Consider the following 27,246-nt stretch of genomic DNA (forward strand, 5'->3'; position numbering starts at 1 on the left):
TCTGCGTGCTAGCATCTACCCATCCACTCAGCAGCGATTTACTGCAGGCCTCTATGTGTGGGGACTGCTGAGGGGTGATGACAGTCCCTACTCTCCTGTAGCTTCAAGTGTCACATCAAGGAATCACAGACATGTGTGTGCAAGCACCAACTTTGCTGAGTGTCAGGGAGGAAAAGAACAGTGAGTCATGAAGCATTAAATAGGGGCTCTGCCTTAGTCTGGGGGCGGGAGTCCTTGTCAGGGAAGGGTGTACGGGAGGAGCCCCGAGAGCAGTTTTAAGGAAGCAGGGCGTCCAGTGTGCAGAAGTGAAGGCCACTCGGGCTGCTCTGTGAGCACAGGGTGGCGGGGGGTGGGTGCACCCTGATGGGGGTGGGGGAACTATGTGACAGTAGTCCAGGAGGAGATGGTGGGGGCTGGAAGGAGGGTGGTGGCAGCAAAGATGGGGTGGAGAAGTGGGCAGATTCGGGCTATACTTAGGAGGATTTGGCGACAGTTTGGACAAGTGAGTGGGTAGGTGCCAGGGTGCTGCCTGTATTTGTGGCTTGTGCACCTGGGCGGCTGGTGGTGCCTCTGCTGAGATGGGGAATCCTAGAGGAGAAGCCAGCTGTGGGGAGGGGTGCTGTGGACAGCAGGGAACTTGGGAGCCGGTGAGGGGATGTCATTTACTTTTCCTAAATGTGCCTTCATGCTTTCCTACATGCAGATTTCTCTTCCTGGAAACCTGTTCCTTTCTGCTTACTGGGCCAACTGCTGTTCGTGTTCCAAGGTCCAGGTCAAAGGCATCTTCCTCAGCCACTTCCTCATGCCACTCAGCCACGTCCCCGGTGGGAGCTCAGCACCTCACTTCACTCGCAGCCTGAGGCTCAGGCACTGAAGGAGCCTTTTGGTTAGGGAGGAAGAAGGTGGTGATGCTGAGAGTCACCTGGGCATATGGGCATGCATGCATGCATGTGTGTACATGCATGTGCTGGCCTGGAAGAGGAGGAGGAGGCAAGCGCAGGGAGGTGAGGAGAGGAAGGCCGGCCTGCCTGTCTCCACCCGTCCTGGGAGGACTGCGTGTGCTGTGGTGATCAGGGTCACAGATTCTGGAGACAGGTCCCCCTGGCTTTGTCTGGGCTCTTGCATGTGATAAGCTCTGTGACCTTGGGTGAGTAGTATTGCCTCTTTGAGCCTAAGGGTACTCATCCATAATGGGATTATAGCAGCATCTGCCTTGCTGGGTTGGTGTGAGGAGTGAGTAAGATGATGCTAGTGAGAAACACTTGGCGGGATCCTGGGGTATGAAAAGCACTCGCACAGAGTGAGACTTCACCCCAACCTCCCCAACTGCCTCAGGCACAACCATCTTGACCCTCTGCACAGACCTTGTCTCCTGGTTATTCTTTCGCATAGGAGCGTGTACCCACGCACTGCTGGTGGCACTCAGCAGAGCGGCAGCCTTGCGTTTACTTGTGTTTATGTGGTGGAAGTCATCTTCTCCCCAAGTCCCGAGAGGCCTGGAGTTGGGGCTTACTTTGCTCGCCGTTATCTCCCTGGCGCTCAGCAGGAACTGGCACATAGTGGGTGTGCAGCAAGCATTGACCAAATCCACAAATGGTGTAGCATGGTAGCCTCTTCCTTTCCTTTCCCCCTTCCTCCCTCTGTCCTGTTTCTTTGAGCCTCCCACCCCCACTAGCAGAGCTGGCCCTCACACTGGGCCTGGGGCTGGCCTCACTGCCCTCCTGGGGTGGCATGAGGCTGGTAGCCAGAACCTAGAAGGGAAGTGAAATGGCCAAGGGAGGTCTGAAGCCCTCCCCGGAGACTGCATGGTATGGTCAGTGTCTGTCAAAGAGAAAGTGCTTCTATATTGAACTGAAGGCTGCTGTTATCTTTCACACCCCTGAGCACACTTGAGACATTACACTTTGTTTTTTGTGAATCCCAAGGCTCATTATTATTTTTATTACTTTTAGGATCTCATCTCTTGTTTTTTTTTTAGCATCCTAATTGAAGGCCGCTAATTTATATTCAGTTGTAACGGCAGAGTTTTCGAATTTGTTAATCATTGTTGAACTTTAACCTCTAATGAGATTTTACCAGAAGGTGTCATTTTGCTTGGAACCCTTAAAATTGTCAATGAATTTGTTCCTTCTTGTGAGTCTCACCATGTAAAACAAATGCAAGAAAACATTCCACTGCCATCTGAAAGATTGATATTCATCCTGAAATAAAGCTGCTTCTTTCCTATATCTTCAGGAGCTGAGGCTGAAGATGTTTATATGGAAAACAAGGAGTAGCAAGCAGTTTGATTTTTTTCCCCTTTTTCCCCCCTTCAGGAAATTGCTCTCTTATGTAAGAGAAATGCAAGTTCACCCACAGTGGAGCAGTCATATGCTAAAAAATCTGTTAGCAAGAGAGGGAAGCTCATTTCCCCCTTTGAGAAGCTGCATTTGTTTGAGGGAGACAAGGAGAGAGAAAGCATTTTCGCTGGGGGACAGAGAAGGGATTAAGGCATCATGACAAGCACATGACTTAGAAATGAGCCCAATTAAAAAAACATGAACCCATCTGACCCTCATATGAAAATCTGTAGCTGTCACCGTCCATGCCTTGATTTAAGAGACCAGCACAATTATTCTGGAGATCATTAAGATTCTGGTGGAATGAGTTTTCTGGTTTTGCTTGTGATTTCCATTTTCTCATTACTGACAGAAGCTGCATTTATGGATCTTTCTCTTTTAAACTGGAGCTTCTCAGACTAGTTTTTTTAGAAATTGGCCATCCCAGAATGTACGATGTCAAAGCTTAAATGGGCTCCTCTCGGCTGGTTTCCTGAGAACTGTTGTCTCCATGCTGCCCCTGCCCCCACCACTTAAATTCTTTTTCTTTCTTTCTTTTTGCCTTTGGAGATGGATTCACAGCTATGGGCAGGCAATTAGATTTCCAAGCTGGAGGACTCGGTTGCTCTTTGCCAGGAACTGCTGAAGCAAGCAAGACAGCCCATGGGCTTTGAAGGCCTGGCCCGGAAGCAGGCTCTCCCGATGCAGTTCTCCCAGGACAGGCTACAGGAGTGTTTATCTTTGTTCTGCAAGGGGAAATCTAATTTCATCCCCTGAGCCCTATCTGTGTGGTAATTCTGTAGCTAGGCGATACTGGCATTCAAAAGGCTGGGAGATTGCCTTTTGTGAAATGCTTCGAGTTGGCAAGGTCCAGGAGAGGGTCAGCTTCCTGTGAGCAGGGCAGCCCTCAGGGTTGATTCTCAACCTTCCTCTACGGCTTCATTCCTTGGAGTGCTGTTATCTTTCTGAAGACCGAAGGCCCCCTTGTGTCCCCTGTCCAGCCCTCTCTCTTGCTGCCAGTTGAGTCACAGGGCTTGGGAATGAGATCTGATTTCCAAAGCCGCTGAGAACAAAATACCAACCCTTGTTCAGGGAGCAGGCGGGTGCTGTGGCTGGAACTCTGGACTGGGAGCTGCCTGGAGATGGACCCAGAACTGATGGGTCATGTCTCATGACCCCAGACAGTGCTGCTGCCCTCATGGAGCTTACCTTCTCACAGGGGAAGGGAAGTGTACAACTAAATAACCAGAAAGATGTTGACTAGTGGATAAGTGCTGTGATCAAAGTGAAACTGAGTGGTGTGAAAGAGCAAGACTGGAGAGCTTCTCTGTGGAGGTGACATTCAAGGTGAGACCTGATGAAGAGCCAGCCATTTAGAGATCTGGGGGAACAGCACTCTATGCAGAGGGAACAGCAAGTACAAAGTCCCCAAGCAGGGAGTGATCTTGGCACATCTGTGAAGCAGCAAGGAAGCGAGTGTGGCTGTAGCCTGATCAGCAATGGGGAGATGGCCTGAGATGAAGTCAGAGAAGTAGACACAGTCATAGAAAGGAGTGTGGGGGGAAGGGGGCTGCTGAAGATCTTGTGTAGTTTTGGAGGCAGGGGAGAAATAGATGATCTGATTTGTTTTAAGAGGATCACTCTGCTTTCTGAGTGGAGAATCCATTGGAGGGCCTAAGCGGGAAGTTTTCTGCCAGTTGGATAGCTCCTGCAGCACCCCCGGTGGGAGTGTGAGACCATTTTATCATCCAATGATAGAAGGCAACTTCCACAGAACAAATAGGGTACCCTCTTCTAGAAAATGTTCCTAGCGTTTTTGCTCATTGGTGACATTGAGAACCTCAATCCAGTAGAGAGCTGGATGGAAGTTATGAGAATCTCTAGTGTATGCTTTACTAACTAGGCCCCAGAAACTCACCTGTGTGCAAGGGTCTGCTTTCATGAGTGCCAGCAGCCCTCTGATAACAAGCCAGTGAGCATGGACTTGAGCACAGTGCATGGTTAGAGCAAACCTCACTGGAGTACCCACAAGGCCATGCAGGGCTCCTGTGACCGTTTGTGCCATGTATCTGTGAGACAAGGCAAAATAATATACTTCATGTCTGATGTATATTCCAGATTGTGGATCTGATGCCTAACTGTCTATAGAAAGCAACACAAACAGGGAAAAACTTAACCCACATTATATACATATGCCCTACATATTTTATAGCCTTCCCAAACAAGAGAGAGCAAATCATTCTCATTTTATTACATGTGATGTTGTACACCATTCAAGATTCTTAAATTCTTGTAATTTCTCACTTTTCACAATCTGAGAAGATATCATCAATGTCAAAAAATCAGAAAAATCTCTTTGGGAATATGACAGTCATTTTCCCAGTTGCTGTGTGACTTTAAGCAAATTAATTAACCTCTCAGTGCCTTGTTTTTTTCTTCTGTGAAGTGGTGGTAATACAGTGTCTCCTTCTCAGGGCTATTGTGAGCTTTAAATTAAATTTTGAATACACAGACTTCTTAGTGTTTGGGCCATGGTACATGCTGGAAAAGTGTTAGCTACTCCTAACGAGGCAGCCTGTCTTCATTTGTGTAGTGCCACACTATAGATAAAATGTCACAGTTGTACAAGGGATATAAATGTGATTCTGCAAGTCAAACTGCTAGTAACTCACAGGCTACATGTCAACAGTGCCATATATGGAACATGTGAATAACAACAATAATTATACGGTGAATAGAGATCATGCTACTACTATGATATCCATCAGGGTCCTGGCAGGAAACAGAACTTCATTCATAGGATTCCTTGAGGAGATTTTAATGAAGGGACCAACCATTCACATAGAAATGGAAAATTAAGGGAACCAAAGAATTTGAGGTACCAAAAGATTACGGTGCTAGACTGCAAGTTTTGGTAAAACATTCTTCCCACTGAGTATCCAGGCTCCTTTGCAGTGTGACTTTGCAGCTGCTCCCTTTAAGAGATGAAGTCTATTTTCCCAGTCCTTGAATCTCTCCTAGGGTAGTGAGTGGCCCTGGCCAATAGAATGTGCCAGAAATGATGCTGTGAGATGTCCCAAGGCAAGGCTTCTAGAAGCCTTGTAACTTCTTCCTTCACCTTCCTGGAGGGTGCCCTGGGTCTTTCATGTAAAGATGCCTGGTCTAGCCTAGTGGACAATGAGTGGCCATGTGGAGAACCAAGGAACCCAGCCAACAGCCAGCACCAACTGTCAATCAGGTCAGCCACTTTGTCAAGCTGTCAGATGATGGCAGCTACACAAGAGACTCCCAAGACCAGCAGAAGAGCAGTCCAGATGAGCCCAGCCCAAACTGCAGCATCATCTCCAAATAAACAATGATTTTTTTAATCACTAAGTTTGGGGTGATACGTTACACAGCAATAGATAACTGATACAACTAACACTAACAGCCATGACCATCCCTAGATCTGAGGGGACACACAACTGCTAGAGACATGTACCTTAGGAAGGTGGGAACAGGAGAGAAATACCCCAACTTCTCTCTACTACCCCTTTCCTGTTTCTTCTCAATGCCTTTTACTGGTCAAACTCAACTAGAAACCAGAGATTGAGAGAGACTGGGAGATGCAGTCCAGTGGGGCAAAGTTCCAGGGCTGGGAACTGAGCTGGGGTGGGTGGAATGCACAAATGGAAAAGAGCCGGCACATAAGGATGAGTATTGAGTCCTCGCACTTATTCTGGAGAGTCCTCAGGTGCTGTGGTTCCACGGAGCCCTCCACCTTCAGAAACCCCAAACACGCACAGGGGTGGTTCTGCCAGACATCACTGATTTCCTGCAGAAAGAAGAACTGTGACTGCTCTGTTACTGTTTCTCCTGAGCTCTAAGGTGGTGATTTTCTCCATAGTCCATGCCATGCTCACCACTGCCCAGCCACCCGCGGTGCCCCATGAAATATGGAAAAGGAGAATGCAGTGTACACTACCCAGACCTAGGAACCTCATCTCCTATCAGTCTCACCTCCCAGACCATGTTGCCCACAGGGGAGATCTGCAGTTATCCTCCAGACTTGGAAAGAACTCCTGAGTCCCTGCTGCAGGTTAGCACTGCCCTCCCAGTTCTGCTCTCTCTCCAGGACCCAGCACTCCTGCTCTGCAAAATCCTACAGGCAGTGATCGCCAAATGATCATAAAGTGAGTGACCTGTCGGAACCAAAGGAACTTGGGCATGGCTGATGGACACCAAAGTTCTGCTCTCAGCTTTGCAAGGAACCTGGGTGGCTTTCCTTTCAACCTCCATCCATGTGGCAGGGAACATGCAACCACATTTCAGCACAGCCTTCTCATAGGTGGTAAGAAGCATCCTTGTGCATTGGTGATAATTTCAACTTCTGGAAATGTGTAAGAGATCATCACTTTCTTGCTATTTTACCCTGAAATGATGTCATCAGGTTAGAGTGGCCCAGCTTTGGTGAGTGGCAAGGCAGGGCTCCAGGCAAGGATGGGTTTATCCAGACAAATACAAGACTGGAGGAAAAAGCCCAGGGAAGGATGGAAGCAGGTTGAGTACTTGACTGAGGAGCAGAAGAGTTTGCAGAAAACCTGGGCAATGTAACGCGTTAGCTTCTCACAAAAGAGCCCAAAGGAGAAGCCAGCTGAAGTTGGGAGGGCGGAGAGGGTCTGCCTGAAGATTGTGGGGTGGAAACAGGTCCTGTTGGCCAGCGCTCCCAGAGTTGGAGCCCGACTCCCAGAGAGCGGGAACCTTGTCTTCATTGTTACCCCACAAAAGTAGTGGAAGGAATTCAAAAAACAGCTGCTCTCGGGGGGAGACAGACCTAATAGGCCTGTTTCATCTTGGACCTTATGATCCTGGGGTCCTGTTTCAGGTAGTGACTTCTTAATGAGGCCCAGCGTGGAGAGGCCGCACAGCTGTGCTATCTGTCACACAGCGGTAAACAAGGCTGCACTGTTTCCTGTCCTATTCTGCTGCAGAAGTCAATCCATCCATCCTCCTAAGCGATGAGCCATGGTCAACACCCCGCTTCTCCCATCGACAGCCGGAGGACAATGATGCTGCCTCTTCTTGTGCTTACAAACCTTGGGCCCCTAGGGACAAGGCTTGCTTTCCTGCCAGAGATAGGGAAAGGGTGGGCCAGTGTTTCCAATGAACACCTACCCTTCCTCCAGTTAAATAGATGTAGGGAGGGATGTGGAAAAAGGAGAGAGGAAGCCTACAAGCCCTGCAACCAGGCGAGAGGAGTGTACAACAGAGACCTGACGTTTGCCTGCTGGCCTCTTATCAGAGCTGCTAAGTCACTGGGGCCTTTGTGCTGCAGAATTGGGAAGGAAGGGGTGGTCCGGCCCAGCCAATCCTGTGCCCGGCCAGCTTTCTGTCCCTGCGCCTGCCATTAGCATTTCCTTGACATCTGACTGATATCTTCATTTCACTTTGGTAAACAGGCCACCTCAAGGCCAAGGTGACAGTGACCTCTGGTGCTGCAAGCAGCAAGGAATCCTCCCTGGAGACCCTGGTACAGCACTTTCGCATGGGCCAGCACTCTCATTCCGTCCCCACCACTCTGATTAGTGCTGACAAAAAGTAAATAAATAAGTGTCCTGCAGAATAGACAGTGGGCGTGCTGGGCAGAGAGAGGTGAGGAAGGGCATCAGGGAGGGTTGGGAGAGACAGAGGGGTGGTCTGACTTAGAAGGTCGCCTTTGCTTTTCTGCCACTGTGAACAATGCAGCTGCCCAGGCAACACAAGCAGAGGCAGCCGGGCTATTAATAGGCTGGAGCATGAGGCCGGCCAAGCTGCTGCATTTCTGATGTTTAGAAAGGATCTCGTGTGAAGTTGCTTGCAGGCTCCAATTTTGCAAAGACAATTAAATATAGATTCTTTGGAGTGAGGGTTGAAAAGGGTGTGGGTGGAATGTAAGCCTGTGCTGCAATGCAGTTTAATCCTGAACATTTCAGTGGGTCTTTTCACCTGCTCAATAAACATATTTGAGCACATATGGGGTGCCAAGTGCAAGGTACATGCAGATGAGGCACACCGCGCCCCCAAAGGAACCTATGGTCCAGGGGTTTGCAATTGCTACTTCCTATGGGAGCCAGGCAGGCAACATAAATAAATACAGCAGACAGGGTGTGATACTAGGGGGAGTGGTGGGGTCTGTGTGGAAAGCACACATATGTCCTTTGTATAGGGACTGGGGAACTACTCAGTCCCCATTAGCTTTTGCTACACAGGGGTAACTGCCTAGTATTGCTATGCCTATGATTTTTAAGGGAGAGGTATATATTTGACATTTTGTGTTATTTGCTTTCTGTTGTTTAAAAACTGTAAATGGGCCAAAGAAACCATATCCGTAGACCTGTAGGGCCCCTGCAGGATCTTATGATAACATATGATAAGAGTGGACATAGAAGGTATCCTGGAAGTTTATGTGTGTCTGGAGGTGGGGCACTTAATGCAGCCAGGGTTGGGGTGGTGGTGTCTTCTCAGTGAAGGTGAACTGGGTCTTGAGCAATGGAAATAACGGCCTAAATGAGAGCAAAAGTTTGGGAGAGCCACTCCAGGCAGAGAGTAGAAATTTCACTGGATACATTGCACATGCCTGCCCAGCTAGGGACTACATTTCCCAGCTTTCTTTGCCACCAAGGGTGGCCATCCAACTAATGGCATCTGTCCTGTGATCTTAAAGGGAGGGGGTCATGCATTCCTTCCACTGTCCCCTTTCCTTCCCTCTTGCTAGACATGGTTGTCAAGAGCACAGATTGTGGCATGGATTGTGATTAAACCTCTTTGGCTTTGGTTTTTGTAAAACTGAGATAATATAGATAATATTATCTATATCATAGGCAGATAGGTTAAAGGATTAATATCTACAAAATAGTGAGAACAGTGCCTGGCATGAGCATGTTCTGTCAAGGCACTATTCCAACAATATGACTCGGCAGTGCCCCAGGGAGGGCAGAGCCACAAGCAAGTGGAGCCTGCACCCCAGCTCCTGCCTTGAGCCTGCAGTGAGGTCGAGACAAGTTGACTGCTCTCTCCTTCAAGCCACTGTGTTTTCTATCTCTGCTGCAGCAGCTGAGCTGATACCCTTCAAATGTGAGGCATAACTCAGAGGTCAGCTGTGGTTCTTCCTGGCCTGTGAGAACCAGGTTAAATTGCCTCAAATCGCCCCAGACTGCATGGCCTATAAAAGTCCACAGTCTGGACGCTAATACTCAGACACTTGTGGCTCCTGGACCTTTGGAGCCCAGCTTTCTCTCATGCTACCTGGTCCCCCACTGCATTTTGCCCTCGGGTTCCCACAACAGTGACAACAATCAGGAATCCACAGGAAGCATGGGTGGACTGAGCTATCTTCCCTGAAAGAGGTTGGCTGAGTGCCTGGGTGAGCAGGTCACATGACCATCACACAGACTACAGGCCCCATTTCTTCCAGCAGCCCGTGACAGCCACCAAATACCCCTGCCAGACATCTACTGACAGGGTGTGTAGGAGACCAAGAGCCCTGGCTGCATCTGTGTGGAGACCCTGCCTCCCACCCCATGACCGAGAGTGGCAGTAGGACTGAGGTGAGTCTGGCAGACACAGACCTCCTCTGACAGCAGCATTTGGCTCAAGGATGGTACTGTCAAGCCTTTGAGAGAGCATGGCTGTTGAGAACATTTCCGTCCAGTCTTCCTCCCATCCTTCCTCACTGTCACATGGCATCATCATCTGACTGCTTTCCAAGCCCTCGTGCTCTCCCGATTTTCTATTACAGACATTCCCTTAATAAATCATGGGCATTCTCTTAATAAAGCCTCTGTACACTAGCTCCTGTCTTGGCATCTGCTTCTCTGGTAGTAACACACTGTCAAAGTTTCTTAGAAGAAGAGATATGATTAGGTTTTGCACATTTAGGGGATTTATTCCTTCCCAGGACCGTTTGCATATCTGATCTTATGGGAGTTGAGAAGGGCCTAGAGCTTTGACTGAACCTGTTTTAATCTCTAGGATGGAAATTGGCAGATGTATACCATTTAGGATGCTCTCAGTAGCAGGTAACAGAAATCCGAACTTCAAATGCTTAAACATGAAGAAAGATCTCTGACCCAAGGTAGCAAGTCTCCAGGGCTGGTCAACTCCCTAGTTCTCCATGTTATCAAGCATTCACTTTCCTTCTGTCCCACTGCTCTGGTGTCCTAGGCCTGTCAGACCTGCCTCAGGCTGCTTCCTTAAAAGTTCCAAAGTGGCTGCCACAGCCTAGTCATCACACTCAGACTGCAACAATTTTTTTGCCAAAGGCAAAAGAGACTTTTTGTGTGTGTGTTTCTCAGTTTTAGAGGGAGCAAACTTTCCCTGGAGCCCTGCAGCAGGAGTGCGGCCAGAACTGTTTCACATGACATTTTATATTCATCATCGTCAGAGGGAATGGGGATTGCATGCTTGGTGTGGACAGTGTGGATTTAGTCTGGAGCTGGGGATAGGGTTACCTTGTTTAAGGGGTGGAGATCCCAATAAAATTGGGGTTCCATTTTTAGTTGGCAAATATGTTTCTCTGTCCTGCTTTCTGCCATTCAAACTTCTCAGCCCTTTTCTATTTTTGCTGAGCTATCTCTTGGTCTCCCAAAAGACAAGAAATTTCTTCTTGGTGTTTTGAATGCAGTTGGTTCTATTTGGCATCTTGATGGCAGCCAGTGGTGGTCTGATTCCTGAGGTGATTTTACTAGTGAGTTGTCTTTGGCTGTAAGTGGTTGAAAATTATTGAAGGAGTAATAGGTGAATGATCTTTTCTTTGATGATTACTTTCTGACTATGTGATGTCACATTAAATATAATCTCTAAATTCCCTTCCAGCTTAATGTCTAACCTTGGGAACACAGAGTAGTTTCCAGCCCTGATGGCCTGGCCTTTGTGTCTGGCATACTATGCAATTTCACACAAATAAGGACTCCTCTCTGTGCCTCAGAATCTCAATCCAAAAATTGATCAGCATGGGCTAGAGTTGGGATGGCAGATCATTTCAGTTGAGTGGTTGAGGCTGCCTGGAGCACTATGTTGAGAAGGACTCGGAAGATCGGTGGGGGAAAAGTGCGCTGGTCTGAGGGTAATGCCTGCCAAAAGGCACAGGGAGGGGGGTGGTAGGGTGCTTCTGGTGACTCTAGGCTAGAAAGCCTTGAAAAGCCTTCTAGCTCTAACATTCATTGGCTCTTATTTTCTCCCTTCCCATAATTTATGCTGTGATTTTTGAGAGGTAATCCAGTACAGTTTGAAAATTGGCCTCTGACAGGCCTGGCAGCTGTGTGGCCGTGGACTTGTGTGTCTCTTCAAATGCAACATTGTTTTGCCCCCAGCACTCCTCCAGGGACACAGAACCAGAAATAAAATCTTAGTCAGTATCCCTTTACAAATGAGTATGTCTTGCTTTGTGTTTTATAGATAAATACAGATATAGATAGAGTTATGGGTATGAATAAAGATATATATAGAGAGAGACATATATATATGAATAGTGTGTATATGTGGATACATAACATATACACATAAATATCCTCACATGTCTAGAAAGCATACCTAACACACTAATTTGTCTGCTCAACACACCTTCATTCAACACACGTCTGTTACATACTATGTGTGCAGACACTGTTGGGCGCTGGGGATCCAACAGGGAACAAGACGGTCAGTCTCTGACCTCCTCAAGGATCTTTTGTTCCAGGAGGAGAGAGACCATAAACAAATGATTACATGTATTTTCCATGTACATGAGAATATAGAAATCTGATGGAGGCGAGGAAGAACATCGCAGGCAGAGGGAACAAGAGCAGCAGCTACAGAAGCTCTGAGGCAGGAATGAACTTGGCAGGTTAAAGAACAGCAAGGAGGCTGGAGTGGAAGGGATCCATTGCCCAAGGGGCAGCATCATGGGAAGGGAGGATGAGAGATCAGAGGCGGGGTCCTGCAGGGTTTGGTAGCCAGTGGAGGTGTGGGTTGTGCTCTGAGTGAGGGAGCTAGGAGGGTTCCATGCAGGGGAGGGACTTAGGTCTGAAAGGATCCTCGTGGCTGTGGTGTGGCTGGAGAGTGTCCACGGGCAGGAGGGGACACAGCAAGGTGGAAGCCAGCGGCTGAGTCCAAAGGCTGCTGTAAGAGCAAAGGCAACAGGAGACGGTGACTGGAGCCAGGATGGTAGTAGTGGGGGTGGTGAGAAGTGGTCAGATTCCCAGTATATTTTGTAGATGGAGTCATTAGACATGGGGATGGATTTTGTCTCAGGCATGAGGGCAAGAGGACTCAGGATTTTTGGCCTTGAGCAGCTGGTGAAAGGTGGTGCCACTTGCTGAGGAGGGGAAGACAAGAGGAGCAGGTGTGGGGGGACCCTGACCAAGTCAGGGTCCTGCTTTGATGAGTTAAGATGCCCCCTAGGCAACTGTGGGGGGACCCAGAGCTGGAGACAGGGGTTCAGGATGATTTGGTGATGTGTATTTTAGACTATATATCACAGCCAAGGCTCACCATTTTGTACGTGTGATCTCCTTCAGTCCTCACAAAAACATTGTTGAACAGGTAATGCCATTTTTAATTGAACCTGAAGCTCTGTTGGTTGTATGACATGTTCTGATTTCAGATCTGCTAAAATGTGAACAGTTGTGCATCTTAGAATTGATGGCATATGGCAATTTTGTTCCCATTTTTCAGATGAAGAAACTGAGACTTAAGTAGCTGGCTTAGGGTCTCAAAGCTAAGAGCTGGCAGAGTTGGGATTCCTCCTCTAGACCTTTCCTTGTTAGTAGTCTCCTCAGGGCTCAAATTTGCATGTATCAAAGCAAGAAAAATCTGTTCTTAAGAATGAACAGCCTCAATCCTGCACTGATTCACTTTGTCTTGTTTTGGGATACCAAGGAGAGATGGATTTTTCTCAATACTTATCCCACGGTCTCCTTTGCTTTCCAAGGAAAACCAGCTGCACATAAGTGGAAACAGTCAACACAGGGCAGCTGCTCACAGGGGCACATGTCTGTGGCTTTGGGGTTTTTCAGGCCTCAGTAGCTGCAGTTTTGGGACTGGGTGAAGGGTATGTCCACCCACTGCAAATTAAAGGTTACCAGATGAGAGCGGCAAACTGGGGGGGACTATAAGCCTGTACTCAGATCTTAGATAGTCCCAATTTTGTCTCAGAAGCTGAAGGCTGCATGAGCAGTATCGAAGCAGGGATTTAGAAATGGTGTTCATTTTTTTGATGCTTGGAAGTCTTTGATTATTGTGGATCATTTATTTTGTTAATGGGGGGTGGCTTAGGGTCAGAAAAATGAGATCAGTCTCATAGGGACTTAAAAATTCAGGCTTGTCAATTCAACAGCAACAAGAAACCCCAAACAATCCGATTTAAAAACGAGCAGAGGGCTTGAACAGATCTGTCTCTGAAGAAGATGTACCAATGACCAATGAACACATGAAAAGCTACTCGGCATTACTAGTCATTAGGGAAATGTGTATTAAAATTACAGTGAAATACCATTTCACACCCATTAGGATGGCTACTATTACAAAATACATAAAAATAACAGGTTGAGGAGGATATGGAGCAATTGGAACCTTGTACATTATTGGTGGCAATGTAAAATGGTGCCGTCCCTGTGGGAAACGGGAAGGTGTTTCCTCAGAAAATTAAACAGACAACGTATGATCCAGCAATTCAACTTCTGGTTTATACCTAAAAGAAGTGAAAGCAGGGACTCAAAACAGCTATTTGTACACTCCACTTCATGGCAGTGTTATTCACAACAGCCAAAGGGTGGAAGCAACACAAGTGTCCATGAGTGGGTAAACAAGTTTTTAAAATATATAAAACATTATTCAACCTTGAAAGGAAAGGAAATTCTGATATGTGTTACACATGGATGAACCTTGATGTTATGCTATGTGAAATAAGATGATTCCACTTATATGAAGTATGTAGACAGAGACAGGAAGTAGAATGAGGGTTTCCAGGGGCTGGGGGAGTGGGAATTTGGAGTTGCTGTTTAATGAGGACTGTTTCAGTTTTATAAGATGACAAGGGTTGTGGAGATGGATGTGGTGATGGTTGCACAGCCATGTGAATGTACTTAATGCCACTGAACTGTACACTTAAAACTGGTTAAGATGGTAAATTTTATGTTATATATATTTTATCACACACAAAATATTCAGGCATGTCCATTTAGAATAAGTGTGTTCCTTGGTCCTGCCTCACTGCCTGTATGTATAATAGGTGCTCAATACACGAGTAAGAGCCGCCACTGATTACACTACATGTCTGATGTCTCCCCCTCTATATGTGCTGACTCAGGCTTCAGTCAGGACTCAGAATCCAGTCCTCTTGCTGCTGTTCACAAAAACATCTATTTGCCTAGATTTTATTAAAGATTTGTGTGATCAGGGGGCAGAGGCCCATCCCACATTCACAGCAAATTCTTGAATCTCGGACAACCTGATGTTGTACACTTACAAAGACTAGGTGTTTTCCCTCTTCTGCCTGGTTTCCCTCCAGTGATGCAAAGTAATATCCACCTTTCATGGTATTGAATTCAGTGAATTCCTGGGGCCCATAGACAAAAGGCCTCCAGGAAACCCACCTTTGCCAGAAGGTAGTTTTGGGATCACATTTGTAACCAGAATAGGCCATTTGGGTGTCTCCCCAGTACCTCTGTATTGCATAACTCCAGGGGGTGCTACTCATGGTGTATTCTGGAGTTTGCTCCAGGAACTGACCTCTGGAATTCTGTAATGGCAGCCCTGGTCCTCTACACCCCTCACCCAAGTATTGAGTGCTTACTGCTCAAATATTGAATACACACTGCTTTATTCCAACTTCTATTTCTCCCTGAATGAAATTCTGGTGGATGTCATCACTTTTTTCTAGCCATGAATGTGAGTTTCTTCTTTGTCATAGGTTTTGATATTGGATGGCATCTGATAATCTTCTAGCAAGGGATAAATAGCTGATAGCTAGATACTCTCTAAAGAGATGAACTGTGAAAAGCGCTTTGTGACAAAGTTGATCTAAATTCTCATGAAGAGTTAGATTTCACCACAGATTTGGCAACGTTAGCCAGAGAGCATCCCATCTCCAGGTAGCTGTGCCTGGCAAGTGAGGACACAGTTTCTCTCGATGCCATCCAAGGTGGATTCAGTAATGCCACATTTTTTGAAAAATAAGTCAAACTTCTAAATGCTAGCAGGTGCTGGAGTCAGGCAGGACTTGCACACCCCAGTTCCCTTGCTGTTCAAGTCTGTTGTTACAGAATTCCATCTTCTCAGAAGGTCAACTATTAACTTTAGAAGCTGCTCTGTGGGAAGTCTCCCCCACCCCACCAAGTGGCTTATGAAGGGGTTTCTTTCAGATACATACAGTTCTCTCCCTAAGAAGTCTTTTGGTAATACAATCCCTAACATCACCAAGAACCAATATTTTCCAGGTGTTATAGACTGATTCATATCCCCCCCAAATTCATATGTTGAGGTCCTAATCCCCAGTGCCCCAGAAAGGGACAGCATTTGGAGACAAGACTTTGACAGAGATAGCTAAATTAAAATGAGGTCATATATGTAAGCCCTAGTCCAATATGACTGTGTCCTTATATAAATTAGGACAATGATACATACAAAGAAAAGGCCATGTCAGGACACAGAGAGAAGACACCTGCAAGCCAACGAGAGAGGCTTCAGAAGAGACCAACTCTGCTGACACCTTGATCTTGCACTTCTGCCATCCAGAACTGTGAGGAAATATATTTCTGTTGTTTAAGCCACCCACTCTCTGGTACTTCGTTATAGCAGTCCTTACAGACTGATATGCCAGGCCTCTGGAGCTCTGCTAGGTCTTGGTAACTCTCTCTGACATACAGAATGGGCTGACAATGTACCAGACTAATGGAAATCACACTTAGAGCCTGAACTCCTTCATGGCCTGGCCCTCTGGGGGCCATTCCAACCTCATATACTGCTCTGCCTCATTGGCCCCCTTTCTGTGTGAAAACACACATAGCTTGCTCTCTCTTTAAGCCCTGAATTAGCAGGCCCTCTGCCTACATCTGTTTTCAGGCCATTCTCCTCTGTATCCTTGCTTGTTGTTTGGGTTTAGTAGAAACGTCACCCCCTTGAGATGACTTCTTGGGCACTCAGTCCCCCAAACTCATTCTCTATCATCTCACCTCACATTTTCATGGCAAGTAATCTGATTTATTATTTTATAATTCTTTGGGTCAGAAGTCTAACACTGGGCTGAAATCAAGATGTCTACACTGTTCTTTTTTAGAAGCTGTGGGGAGAATACATTTTCTTGCATTTTCTGGCTTCTAGAAGCTGCCCACATTCCTTGGCCTGTGGCCTCTATTGTCAAAGTTAACAATGTTGCTTCTCTCTCTGACAGCAACCAGGAAAAATTTTTCCACTTTCTAGTTCATGTGATTAGGTCGGACCCACTGGTATACTCCAAGATCCCGTCCCTACCTCAGGGTCCTTAGCCTTGATCACACCTGCAAAATCCCTTTTGCCACATAAAGCAGTATGTTCACAAGTTTGGGGAATGAGCACATGGACATATTTGGGGGCCATTGTTTTTCTGACATCAGTCTATTCCCTTTATTCCTCTGTTGTGTAGCACAGACCTGGAAATTAGTAAGTGCTCATTAAGTTGATGGAATCCATGAATAACTGCCATGTATTGGGCAGGTACTAGGTGGTAGGCAGTTGTGAAGTGCTCTATATGTGTTTTCTGATTTTTCCCTTTACAACCATCCTGGGTGGTAGGTTTACCTCCATTTTACAGATGGACAAACTAAGGTTCAGAGAGCAGAGCTGACTCACTCAGAACCTTCCAGCTAGTAAGTGGCAGAGCTAGAACTTGAGTCTGCTTCTTTCTGTCTATAGAGCCCAAGGTCCCTACTCCTGTCTTTTGTAGCCTAAGAAGAATGTCTCGAGCCTGGGCATATCCCTGCCCAGAGGTATCTTATTTATAGCTGCTCACCTTTCCATGTCAGCAATTCCTGTTCTCAAACTGAAGACTGTTTAGGGCCTGTCTTCACTTTTGTAGGGAAAACCCCTTAGCTTCCTTTAAAAAAAAAGTCAATTCACCCAGATGATATGAGCATGAGATGAGATTGGTGGTATCAGCTTTGTTACTCAACATGTGGTCCAGGGGCCGAGCAGTGGTGGCTTTCCAGGGAGCTGTTAGCAATGCAGACACCCAGGTTCCCAGAGACACTGAAGACAAACTCTACAAGTGGTTTGTTTACATATCAGTCTTTTTCTTAATTGAGATGTAACGGACCCGTACCATCATGTAAGTTTAAAGTGTACAATAGGTTGATTTAATACATTTATTATATTTATTACAAAATGATTGAAGGGCCCCCACCCATAAGATGCCGAACCTCCTGCTTCTCTTCCGGGTCCTCGGTTCCCGCTGGCGCCACCTGAAGCCCAATCACCCCTCACCCCCCTAATCCCAGCACCTAGCCAATAGCCACCAGCCCCGTAGAAGTGACACCACAATCACCCCATGCCCCTTCCTATATAACCCAGCACCTTTCCCTAATAAAGCGGAATTCTCCGGTGAATTGCTGCTGTGTGTCGCTCCCTTCCTTTCATTGGTGCTGAAACCCAGGAGACGGGACACCCCAACTGGGCCCCGTCTTCCCCCCAACACCAGCAGCAGCTTGCCCTCGTCCTCTTTTTCCGGCGCTGGCTCCTCACACTCACCACTCCTCTTTGGCCTTTGGGTAAGTTTTCCCCCAGAGTGGGCCACTCTTCCCTGACGAGGAGGGAACTCTCCCCGCCTTAGGCATTCACGGCTGCGGCGGACCCTCAGGCCCCTCCTCCGACAGCCATAAACGAGGTGACTCCTTTGCGGATGAGAACGCTCCCTTTTCCCCCCACCCCTCTTTCCGTTCCTTCCGCCAAAAACTCCTAGTACTAGGTTCCTCGTGACTCCGGCACTCTGCCTTCTTAGAGAAGTCTGGGTGACGACCCGCACTTCCTAAGAAATTCCGACTCATATACGAGTTTCCGCAGACCCCCAAGGATCATCGGGGACGCCCTTTGTCTCCTTGCCGTCTGCTCCCAGTCCGAGGGTCTCCTTCGTCTTCCCCTGTTTGTCTCCTTCTCTGTCCTTTAGCCATGGGAGCCTCCTCATCCCTCCCTGAAAGTTCACCTCTTGAATGCCTGCTCAAGTATCTAGCCACCCTCTCCCTGATGCCTGATATAAAACCAAAACTTCTCCATAAATACTGCTCCCAAGATTGGCCGACATACCCCCTAGACAATCACAACCAATGGCCCGCAGGGGGAACTCTTGATCCTAACATCACTCACGATCCTTTAACTACTGCCAGCGCCTGAGAAAATGGAAGGAGATTTCCTATACTGAAGCTTTCCCCTCCCCCTCCCGCCTCCCTCGCTGCCGCCTCCTCCTCCCCCCGCCTCCCCCCAAGTTCTCCCAGCCTGCAAGCCGTCTCCCCCGCAGAAGCCTCCCGTTCACTCCCTTCCCCCTCCTCTCCTACAGCAGCCCCTCCCCCTTCCTCCACCACCATCACCTCCCCCACCTCACCCCCCTGCAGATCAAGCCTGAGCCTTTCAGCCCCCCTCTAAGTCCCAGGAGCCTCCTCCGTCTTTGCCGCCATCACCTGTTTCTCCCCCACAGACTGAGCCAGAACCCTTCAGTCCCCCTCAGACTCGGACCGAGGGCCTCCCAAAATTATCACCCCCCTCCCGGAGGTAGCAGGATCCAAAGGCATCATGCGCGTTCACGTCCCTTTCTCCTTAGGAGATTTAGCCCAACTTGAGAAACGCCTAGGTTCCTTTTCCACTGATCCCACGACATATATCAGGGAGTTTCAATGGACCCTCCAGTCATACAGCCTCACACATCATGACATTTTCATGCTCCTGGCCAATACCCTCCTTCCTGAAGAGCGTAGACAAGTTTGGGACTTCGCCCAAATGCACGTCACCGAAACCCACAGGACTGACCCCACCTATCCCCCTGGCCCCACCGCTGTCCCCGAACAAGACCCACACTGGGATTATAACACCGCCATGGGTCTCCGCTCTCGAGATATTTCGCCTCCTGCTTAATAGCAGGTCTGAAAAAGGCAGCTCGTAAAGTAGTCAATTTTCAAAAGCTCCCTCCGAGTTCTTAGACAGACTCACTCAAGCCCTATTACAGTATACCAGCCTAGACCCAGAAACTCCTGATGGGAGACATGTCCTTATGACATACTTCCTAGCTCAAAGCTACCCCGACATTAAAGCTAAACTCAAAAAGTTAGAACAGGGACCTGCTACCCCACAGACTGAGATCCTAACAGTGGCCTTTAAAGTCTTCCATAACCGCGAGGAGGAGAAAGAACGCCATAAACAAAAGGCTGATCAGGCCAATTTCCGAATGTTGGCCCAGCTGATAAAACCACAACCTGGGCGCCCTTCTACAAACAAGCCCCCACCCAGGAGCTTGTTTCAAGTGCGGACAAGAAGGACATTGGTCAAGGGTGTGCCCTTCCCCCAGATCTCCTACCACTCCATGCCCCAGATGCCACAAAAAGGGCCACTGGGGGTCTGATTGCCCAGCCACCCGAAGGGGAGGCTGGACGAACAACCCCCATCCTAAGCCCGCCATAGTGGGGCTGGCAGAAAAAGATGGACGGGGCCCGGGGGCTTCTCGCCAGACCATTTCCATCACCAAACAGGAGCCCAGGGTTACTTTAATAGTAGACGGTCGCCCCATCTCCTTCCTCCTAGATACAGGAGCCACCTTCTCAGTCTTGCAGGAATACCGGGGCCCTACCACGCCTGCCATTACTCCTATAGTCGGGGTAGGAGGTAAACAGATTTTCCCATTAAACCCCCCCCCCTTTTATGCACAATCCAAGACAATCCCATACCTTTCTCCCACTCCTTCCTGGTTATGCCTCAGTGTCCCATCCCCTTACTAGGACGGGACATCCTTTCTCTCCTCCATGTTTCCATAACTATATCCACTCCCACAGCCCCCAGTACTCCCTTTCTGATGGCCCTCTTAGCCGACGACTCCCCTCTACCCAATGAAAGCTCCAGTCCCACCCTCATACACCCTGTAAATCCCAAAGCTTGGGACATTACAAGCCCCTCTGTAGCTCTATGTCCTCCTGCCTCTATCAAATTACATGACCCCTCTCAGTATATCTGTCAGGCCCAATACCCCCTAACCACTTCAGCCCTCATAGGCCTCCAACCCATCATTCAAGATCTTTTAAACAAAAATTACCTCAGACCCACTCACTCCCCATTTAATACCCCCATATTAGCTGTTAAAAAAACCAACAGATCTTTCCGCCTCGTCCAAGACCTTCGCCGCATCAATATGGCCATCGTCCCTACCCATCCCTTAGTCCCAAATCCATACATCCTTTTATCGCAGATCCCTGCCTCAGCCTCCCACTTCTCAGTTCTAGATCTCAAGGATGCCAAAGATGCATTTTTTTTGTATCCCTCTGGACCCCTCCTCCCAAGATTTTTTCGCCTTCACCTGGATGGACCCATACACAAGACATTCTGAACAACTCACTTGGACAGTTTTGCCACAAGGCTTCCGAGTCCACCTTATTACAATACGTGGACGATCTTCTACTCTGCAGTCCCTCGTGGGAACAGTCTCAACTTGACACTGCCTCCCTACTTAACCTTCTAGCTTCCAGAGGTTACCAAGTATCCCCTGTCAAAGCTCAAATCTCTTCCCTTTCTGTCACTTACCTCGGATTTCTTCTATCTCAACAAAGTCCATTACCTTAGACAGAAAATGGCTCCTCTCTGACCTGCCCATTCCCAAAACCAAGACAGAAATCCTTTCCTTTCTAGGCCTGGCTGGGTATTTTAGAGCGTGGATCCCTAACTTCTCCCTGTTGGCAAGACCCCTATACGACCTCAGCAAGGGCCCCCCTGAAGAACCATTATCCTCCTTACCCCGACACTCCTTCATTAAGCTCCGTCGAGCCCTTGTGGAAGCCCCAGCTCTCCATCTTCCTGATTTGTCGAAGCCCTTCTCATTATACATTCATGAGAGGTCCAGTCAAGCTCTAGGAGTCCTAGGCCAATATTATAGCCCATCCTTTGCCCCAGTAGCTTATCTTTCCAAGCAATTAGACCCCACAGTTCGGGGATGGGCCCCCTGCCTATGGGCATTAGCCACTGGACAGCTCTTGCAGAAGGAAGCTCATAAACTGACATTCGGGGTGCCCCTTACAATTCTGCCCCCACATCACCTAAAGGATCTCTTAACCTACAAAAGTTTACAGACTCTCCCTCCCTCCAGACTCCTGACCTTACTGTCCTCTTTCCTCCAAAATCCCGTTCACCCCCTTTGCCATCCATACCCGAATCATGACTTTTTCCTCCTTTACTGCTCCCTCGCTCTCTCTCGCTTTTTTCCTCATTCCTATTGTCTTCCCCGCCACACCAGCCTCCTTTGTATGGCTATTCAAAGTCAGACAGAATTACACACAGCATCAAACAAAAATTACTGCCCTCATTGCCACATCAGACTGCCCTCTGAAAGGCTGCTCCGAGCCTTCATACCTCCACTTTCCTCCCTCCACCGAAGTGTTCACTAGCAGCTACCTTTATTCTCCCTACCTCTGCTTCCTCTATGACCAAAAACAAGCCTGTTGCAGGCGATGGCCAGACACCTACGGGGGATGTCCCTACTGGTCTTGCGCCATTCACTACATGGGTAACTCCCGGTACCCACAGTATTACTCCTCCAACCCATTCTCTTCAATACTAACAAACCCCTTCCTTACCTGGCTTTGACCCATTGTAGGCCCTATAATAATCATTCTCCTCGCCTGTCTCTTCTTGCCTTGTAAAGTTTATCAAATCCCAAGTTGGTAAAATCTCTAATCAAACTTTCAACCAGCTTTTACTCAGGAACTACCAGCTTTTAGCCACAGAAGATCCCTCACCCTCATGTGACCTCACCACACGCTGAGATGGACCCCTCTCTCCGCTGGAAACTGTTCCTGGGAACAGTGGCCGCAAATGCCTGGCTTCTGGCACCCGTATCCTCTTGGCACCATTGGAATCATCAAGTCCTCGACCTATGGTTACAGGGAACCTTCATTGATTACCAATCTGAAGAAGTCCACATCTACTCGTCCTTACTGTGGGGAGTCCTATCAACCCTTTCCTCCCAGTCCTCAAGCCCTCACTCCCTTCTCCGCCCCCGTTCAGCAGGAAGCAGTTAGAGAGAAAGCAACGTCCACAACCCCATAGAGGAGAAGGGGGGAATGAAGGGCCCCCACCCATAAGATGGCGAACCTCCTGCTTCTCTTCCGGGTCCTCGGTTCCCGCCGGCACCACTTGAACCCCAATCACCCCTCGCCCCCCTAATCCCAGCACCTAGCCAATAGCCACCAGCCCCGTAGAAGTAACACCACAATCACCCCATGCCCCTTCCTACATAACCCAGCACCTTTCCCTAATAAAGCGGAATTCTCTGGTGAATTGCTGCTGTGTGTCGCTCCCTTCCTTTCAATGATTACCACCATTTTGCAGGTGTGATCAAGGCTAAGGACCTTGAGGTAGGGCCAGGAGCCAATACCTCCATCACATCATAAAATTACCATTTCTTTTTTGTGGTGCAAACATTTAAGATCTAGTCTCTTAGCTACTTTGAAGTATATAATATAGTATTGTTGACTATAATCACAATGCTGTGCATTCAACCTCCAGAATTTATTCATCTTCTAACTGCCAGTTTGTACTTTCTGACCAACATCTCTCTGATTCCCCCATCCCCAGCTCCTGATAATTACCATTCTGTTATCTGTTTTCACGAGTTTGGTTTTTTTAGATTCCACATACAAATGATATCAGACAGTATTTGGCCTTCTCTGTCTGACTTATCTCACTGAGCAGAGTGCCCTCAAGGTCCATTCATGTTGTTGCAGATAGGAGGATTTCCTTCTTTCTCATGGCTGAATAATATTCCATCGCGTGTGTGTATACACACACACACACACACCCACACCCACACACACACACACACCATTGTATTGGTAACATTCCATTATATTCCATTTTATATATGTATATATATTTATCCACTCATCTGTTGACAGACACTTGAGTTGTTTCCATACCTTGGCTATTGTGAACAAGGCTGCAATAAACATTGGAGCACAGCTATCTTTTTAATATCCTGTTTTCAATTCCTTCAGGTAAATACCCAGGAATCAAATTGAAATACCCAGAAAACAAAAATAAACACATGGTACTATATCAAACTAAAAAGCTGCTGCACAGGAAGCAAGCCATCAAGGAAATGAAAAGACAGCCTACCAAATGGGAGAAAATATCTTACAAAGGGTTAGTATCCAAAATATATAAAGAACTCATATAGCTCAATAACAAACACACCAAAAACCAGTTGGATTAAAAATAGAACTACTTACCTACCACACATCAGTCTTTGAGAAGCCCTGGTGTGAGGCCCTGGCACAGAGCCAGACACACTGTAAGTGCTGGATAAAATGGTAATAATTGCAGGAGGTTGGACTTATTATTTTTATGATAAAGAATCTCAAATTCTCCTGTAATGTAAATCATCTCCAAGGCTCTGTAAAGTCACTATTTTATCAAAATAAGAAATAGAAAGAAAATAAAAAATGGGAGGATTAGAAAGACTCAAGTTCTTTGGGGCAAAAAAAAAAGGAAGAAATAAAAAAATATATAGAGAGTGTTTCCTAGGCCATCTGTGTGAAGAAATAACAAAACCAGCCTTGAAATACCAGCAGGAGAGAACACTAGAGTGCTTCACTTGACAGAATTATTGGAAGTGCCTCTTCCTAGTTCGGGGAAAAAAGTATTTAAAATATATTTGTCAATTTTTTCCTAGTGTGCTTACAACTCCCAGTAAAGCCAACAACCAGCTTTCAGTTCTGATTCTACTCATCCTGTGGTTAGTAATTCCCAGTTTACCCAGCAGGCTCCGTAACCTCTCCTTGCCTGGGAAAGCATTTCTGTGCTCTGGCTGGCAGTGAACCTGTCTTCTGAGCAGCTGCCCGACCCCGGCAGCCCACCCCTGCCTGCCTTCCAGGAGGGGCCCTCCCGGTGGGTGTCAGGAACAGTGACTTAGTGTCCGCATGGGGAGAGGGAAGAAGAGAGGGCTGTCTCCCAGAATGGAGAGGCTCTTCTTTTATAATCTGGCCATGAGAAGAATTTTCTCCCTGTTTCCTGGGAAATAGCTGATAAAAGGCATTTTGTTTGTTACTATTTATGTATACCTAGGCTGAACAAATCCCGAAACTCTTCTCTCCCAACCCCCTCCGGAGTGGGCACTCTGAAAACATGGAACAATAATGAAAGCTAATAGCGGGCACCCCATCTTGCCTTCCTCCTCTTGCCTGCTGCTGAAAGCTAGGCTGGCTGCAGCCACCATCCAGGGCATGGCTTCTCTACCCTTCTTGGCCCTGAGCAATGTTTCTTTTTGGGGGTGACACGGAGGGATTTTTGGGAAGTGGCTTAGAGAAATCAGAGGGCACATGCCGGAAGACTGTAGCAACGCCCACCTGCCCTCTTCAAGCCCCTCCTCAGGTGCAAATCTTTGCCCAGCAGCCCTGATTATCACCAAACATTGTCAGTGTGGGGATGGGCTGCAAGCAGGTTCAGTGAGTTTCTGATAATCCTCTCCCCAGTTTATCTATCTGAGTGAGCCGCATGGCAGCCAAACAAAGCAGCAAACTCCAGAGTATTCCTGCAGAGTGTACCTGCAACTTCCTGTTTACAGGCTCAGTGTAAGAAGCCCCTGGGACCAGTTCTGTGTGTGTCAGTTTTCTTTCTGCTTCCTCTGAGATCCCTGACGTGCTAGGGCAAAGGCTTCCCCTCCTGCTGACAGGAAAAATAATACACAGGGAACAGGAGCTTGAATGTGAAAGCTGCTCAGAAAAACAAACTTGCATGTTGGGGTTTGAGACCAAGGTTGAGGTGGCCTGAACCTTCTGGGCCCCTGGGAACATCCTCCATCCCAATGTGGGTCACAGTCTGAGACCCCGTGAGGTAACCCACTTGGGGACTTAAAGGGGCCAGCCACGGCGAGTGAGGAGTTGGCTGCAAAGACATAGACATGTAAGCCCCTGCCCCACTGTGCGTCCTTTGCTTGCCACATTTCCCTTTCCTGGCCAACAGTGAGGTGTCTAGGCATTCTCAAAGGGCTTCGTACCTTTATCACGGTGCTAGCAGGCGTGTGGTCATCCCGGGGACACCTGAATGGCAGGCAGGCAGTGGGGGTGGAAGCAGCTGAGCGGGATGGTCTCTCTCGCCTGTGGTGGGGATGGCACAGAGCCTGCTAGAAAGAGCGTGCAGGGCTAGCAGCCGCCTCCTCCTCAGGGAGCTTGTTAGAATGCAGAGTCTCAGGCCCTGCCTGGATTCCCCAATCGGAAAGGGCATTTTGACAGATTCCCCCACCCCTCGGTCGATTCCTATACACACTGTAATAGGAGAAGCAGTGCCCAAGGACCTAGTGTCCGTTATGAGGACGCCTTTGCTGACTTTGGACGACTCATGCTTTTAAAAATCCCATGGGCACTTTGACTCTTGCAGCTGATCTTGTTTGTCTCTCTGCTAAGAAAAGCAGGTTTAATTCAACTGAAGTGTTGGCTTATTTGGCCTTGTATAGGAGGCATGCCACATATCAGAAACCTAATAAGTACACATTTAAAAGAGGAGTTTCTCGGATGAATGCTTCCTGATTTCACCTTTAGTAATCCCAGGTTGCCATTTAACAAAGTTAGCTTAAAGGGAAACAACTTTCATCCCTTAAAAATAAAACAAAACAATTTTGATCAATGGAGCGTGGACTGTAAACTAGAACCAGACTGTGCTAATTGGGTTCCCTACACAATGTAATGTCATCCTCACAACACCATCCTTATTTTATGGAGGAGGAAACTGAGGTACAGAGGGGTGGAATTGTGCATACAGGTCAGAGCTGGTGGGGGGTGGCACCAGGATTCACTTAGGGTCTCAGTTCCCATCTAGCTGTGGTGACCACCATGCCGAGCATGCAGGTGCACCTCTGACTGTGCACTCTTCCTTTCTGGTCCTTCAGGCTATGGCATGGGCCTTGGAGGACTCAGGGATGTAGCATGGGGGGCGGTGGTCTCCACACCGGCCTCCAGAGCCAGCAGAGTGTGCTTGGCCTGCTTGGGAAGAGACAGGAAGTGGCCAGGGTGCCACCATCCCGGAGGCCTGTCCTCCTCACAGCAGGAGCCCCTCTGTGATCCCTCTGGGCCCACCCAGAGTTGGCTGCCCTAGCTGTGGTGGGAGTAGGATGGCTGAAGAGCAGGGTACCCCCAAAACCCTGTGGCTTCACTTGAGGTCCTTCCTGCCTTTAGTTTTAGACCCTTAAGTTCAATGTGAAAGGATGACAATAATTAAGAGTGTAAAAAATAAAATTAGCCTTGTTGAGAATTTGGTATGTATAGGCAGCAAGAACCAGCAACTAGTAAGAATCCACACTCTCATTCAATTCTCCTAGCAAGTCCAGAGAGAATGGTAAAGTTATCTCACAAGGAAAATGGGGCTCACAGCTCACATTACTTCCTGAAGATTGTCACAAGCCTAAGAAATGACAAGATTGGTATTTTTACCTATATTGTTAAATGCTATGCCTACTCTGCTGCAAATAAGAGATTGCTATTTCTTGCCCACTCACTTAACCACTTTCCTGGCTGTGCTGCCCAGCGCTGGAGAAATTATGGGTGACTGTGCCTCTCAAGTAAACCATGGGCTTGCAGAAGCATGCTTGCTGGTTGTATATCCTGAGTGATGGCTTACCATTTAAAGTTGGCAACAGCCTTTGCCATAATTGAAGTCCAATCTCTTTGCTTGATAAATGGGGAAACTGAGGCCCAATGAGGCAAAGCAATTTGCCCAAGGT

General features: G+C 47.8%; 2 long non-coding RNA genes across 2 annotated transcripts in view; one reads left to right on the forward strand and one right to left on the reverse strand.

Annotated features, from left to right (window-relative positions):
- LOC130680710 (uncharacterized) overlaps positions 1–27,246 on the forward strand; it is a 141,213-nt gene that overhangs the window by 22,109 nt on the left and 91,858 nt on the right. The window lies entirely within an intron of this gene.
- LOC130680711 (uncharacterized) lies at positions 12,262–25,760 on the reverse strand. Its single transcript, XR_008993777.1, has 5 exons — positions 25,528–25,760; positions 25,076–25,193; positions 24,084–24,154; positions 23,762–23,925; positions 12,262–12,630 (listed from the first exon to the last, which is right to left on the reverse strand). It is a non-coding gene; the product is annotated as an uncharacterized LOC130680711 (long non-coding RNA).

This window comes from Manis pentadactyla, chromosome 2 (genome assembly GCF_030020395.1).
Source record: "Manis pentadactyla isolate mManPen7 chromosome 2, mManPen7.hap1, whole genome shotgun sequence".
Classification (NCBI taxonomy): Eukaryota; Metazoa; Chordata; class Mammalia; order Pholidota; family Manidae; genus Manis; species Manis pentadactyla.